Here is a 4,121-nt window from a genome sequence, read left to right on the forward strand (position 1 = left end):
ATTTCAATAACAGTCATATTAATGGGTCTTCCTTGTAGGTGTATGGATATTATCTTATCACTGACAGCATTGTATTTTAGGACAGATCTTGAAACATCCTTTGTGATGATGAATGCCGTGGCATTCATCATGTCAGAATTGGGTTGCTTTAATTTTCCATTGATTTTAATCAAGGCATTGTAGTACTAAGAGATATATATCCTAAAGAATCTCCTATATTCCAGACATAGTCTGCTTTACCTCCATAATGTAATGTTAGTCCAATTTCCCCTTGGTAATCAGGATCTATCATATCAAATAGTACAGTAACACCCTTCTTTGTCTGTTAATCCAGAGGCATGAGGAAGCCAAAATGGCTGTGTGACATTCTTAACTTCCAGGTCAATGCAATCAGTATTTTGTCTCCACGTGGGAGTATTCCTCCTTTTGACTAAGATCTCCAGACCCACAGTGCATTGGTAGCAGGGACAGGAAGCAAATTTTTTTTTGAATGGGGTACTGCGGTAATAGTGAGTGGTACCACTCCTGTTTCTACCCCTTGGTTTCTGGACCCATGAATCCTGGCTATTGGATGCTGATTTAGACCATAAACGGAGTTCTGGAGAACATTGCCCCTACTTTTCAAGGTATTGCCATCTACCTAGTGCTTTAATTGTGGTTTTAGTAGACATTCTATCATTCTATCAAGCCAGCTGCTTCAGGATGATAGGGAACATGGTAAGACCAGCATATTCGATGAGCATAGGTCCATTGTCACACTTCATTTCCTGTGAAGTGAGTCCCTTGATCTGAAGCAATGTTGTGTGGGATAAGATGATGGTGGATAAGTCCATGGATGGAAGTTTTGTCTGTCAGAAGCATTGCTTCCAAGGAAGGCGAATCCATACCCAGAATAAGTATCTATTCCAATAAGAACAAAATGCTGTCCTTTACATGATGGAAGTGGTTGAATGTGATCAACCTGCCACCAGGTTGCTGGCTGATCACCCTGAGGAATGGTTCCATATCACGTACCCAGCGTTGGTCTCTGCTGCTGACAGATTGGGCACTCAGCAGGGGTGGTAGCCAAATCAGCATTGGTAAGTGGAAGTTCATGTTGCTGAGCCCATGCATAACCTCCATCCCTGCTATCATGGCTACTTTGTTCATGAACTCATTGAGCGATGACAAGATTAGCTAGGAAAAACAGGATGACTGCCTTCCACTAAACATGTCTTCCTATCCACCTGATTGTTAAAGTCCTCCTCCTCCAAAGTCACAGTTTGGTGGGCATCCACATGAGACACAAATCTCTTTACTCCATTGGCCCATTCAGAGAGATGTATCTTACATACCTCTTTCCCATACATCCTTGTCACTAATTATCCAGTCATTCTCCTTTCAAGTACCAGACCATCTGACCATACCATTAGCCACTGCTCATAATTCCACATATGATCATACATCTGTCCATTTCTTGTTCCATGCAAAATGAACATCCAGATGCATGGCTCAAAACCTGCCCATTGGAGGATTTCCCTTCATTCTTGCCCTTCAGGGATGTCCCAGAAAGGAGCAGCAATGCTGCCACTGTCCACTTTTAAGTGGTACCTGCATATCATTCAGAACCATCTATAAACCAGGCACAAGTTTTCTCTTCCTCAGTCAACTGATCACAGGGAAGTCTCCATGAGCCCATAAGTGCACACTGGGAGAGGAAAGGTAATGTTACTGGAGTGGAGACCATAAGCATTTGGTCCACTTCCTCATGCAACTTACTTGTGCCTTTAGGTCCTGCTTGAGCTGGATCTCTTATATACCACTTCCATTTAATAATGGAGTGCTAAGATTCCTGTCCAGGATGGTGGAATAGGCAGAAAGACTGCACAGACCCTCTTCAACAAAGAAAAGGGGAACCAATTAAAACAGACACTGAAGGTAATCCTGGACCTCTGAGCCTTGAAGGAAGGATATATCAGTAGACTAAACCCCAACTAGCAGAAGAATTTGAGTGAAAATACCAAAAAAGGAGACATACAGACCTGCGGTCTGGCAGCAATCCTGAGTGATCCTGATGGCACAGACAGCTTGGAAATTCCTGAGTACTGGTAGGACCTAAGAATTAATCAAAAAATCAGCCCTGTTAGCAAGGTATTGCACAGAGGAATGCTCTGGTGTTGGTGGAATGAAACAAGAAGCAGTGGTGAAGAGGAAGATGGGCTGAGCTGTGGACTTTTGCCTGTCTGAAGGGTGCCATCATTTTGAATGTTTACAAGTGGCTTGACCAATTTGGATATTTAAAGAGACAGTGCTGTCCCATATTCCAGGGGCTTAAGAACAGATTGTGCTTGCCAGTAACCCCAAGGACACTCCGGACCTGCACGACTGAAAAGGTGCAACATTCCTCTTGTTACTCTTATATTCCACACCTGCCTGGTGAACTGAGGTGTGGTCAGCCCACACTCCCACCCACCTTCTCAGGCCGCAGGAACTCTATACTAGTCTGTGTTCTTGGACAGAGCCTGAGGGCCCTGCCCTGTCCTCCACCAATTATTTTCTTTTATTTATTTTATATTTTTTCTTTTTCTCTTTCTTGTTTCTATTGTTTAGTTTGCTCGTATTTGTCTGTTTTATAACTACTATTATTATTAACACGTTTTTCCTTTTTGCTATTATTCTTTATTCTCCCCAAGCCCCCTAGGTCTTTGTATATAGCTTTTTATTCTTTTCCTTGCTCCTGGTTGAATTTATTTAATTATTTTTAATTTACATTTTTTCCCTTTATTCTCATGGTTAACCCCATTCCTTGTTTTTCTTTTTGCATTTCTGCCATTTTATTCTTCATTATTTTCCTGTACCTTTTTTCTCTAAGTACCCTATCCCCAGATATTTCATGTTTTCTCATGTTTTTTTCTTCTTTCCCCCCCCTTTTTTTTTTTTTGTTACTGTTGCTGTGTAATTACATGATGTATTTTTTGTCCATGTGCTGTAAGTTTTTTTGATGGTTATTCTATTGTAATATTTGTCTAACTGAGTGGGAGACAGCAGCAGTCCAATAAGATACAAGAACAGCCACATCTCCTCCAACTTCACTTACTAAGCAAGAGCCACCACCTCCTTCTCCACCAATGGGCCAATGATAAAAAACCACCAAGAAGAGCCTGAATCACCCTTGGCTGCTCTTCACAAACAGGTAAAAGTGATCTAAATACAACACCTGTCAGCTTCAGGGATCCAGGTAAGGAGAGGGAACTCAGGCACCCCCAAAGCAGCAGAGCAGGAGAGTGGGAGAAATGGGATAAAAAGCCAGGAACCTGGACAGAGGAGCAGTAAGCTGCAGGGGTCCAGGTGAGGTGAGGGAACTCAGGCACACCCAAAGCAGCAGGGCAGAAGAGCAGGAGAAAGGATTAAAAGGCCAGGAATCCAGACAGATGAGGAGTCAGCTGCAGGGACCCAGGTAAGGGTGGTATGAGAAGTTTTCAACAGGGATACTTGTTGTCTGTCGGTTTATCCTACTGTGGTGATGTGTTGATGTGAGTTTTCAGGCTAGCCACAGTGTTTCAAACCCAATGGGGTGTACATGGTACACAGGTATCAGCCCAGGTTACAGACTGAGACAGACTAGGAAGAAGGAAGAGGCCATCCACTTCTCAAAGTTTGGGCCAGGGAAAACCTTATGAATAGCAAAGAAACACTGTTTGATACATTACCGCACAACATTATGATTAGTCCAGTTAGATAGCAGGGATCATGGAGCTGGCGTGAGATCAGGCAGTGCTTTATTCTGCTGTGCATGGGGTCACTTTGAATTGGAACCTACTCGACAGCACCTAACAACAACAACAACAAATAAAAACCACAATGCCTTGGAGACAACAGACCATCACAGTCCACACAAAGAAGCAAGATAATGTATAAAAACAAGGGAACAGAATACAGACCCAGAACACATCCCTGAGGAAGAAGCAGCATTGGAACTCTATGATAAAGAATTCAAAAGAGTTATATTTAGGTATCATCACAGGATTGAAAGACAGACCAAAGAAAACACAGAAAAAAATCTTAGAAGAATTTTGGAAGAAAATACAAGAACAAAATGACAAAATAAATGAAAAATTAGAAATGATTCTAAATCTACAGAT

This window comes from Orycteropus afer, unplaced genomic scaffold (genome assembly GCF_000298275.1).
Source record: "Orycteropus afer afer isolate SDZICR_OR568_19922 unplaced genomic scaffold, OryAfe1.0 scaffold00004, whole genome shotgun sequence".
NCBI classification, from domain to species: domain Eukaryota; kingdom Metazoa; phylum Chordata; class Mammalia; order Tubulidentata; family Orycteropodidae; genus Orycteropus; species Orycteropus afer.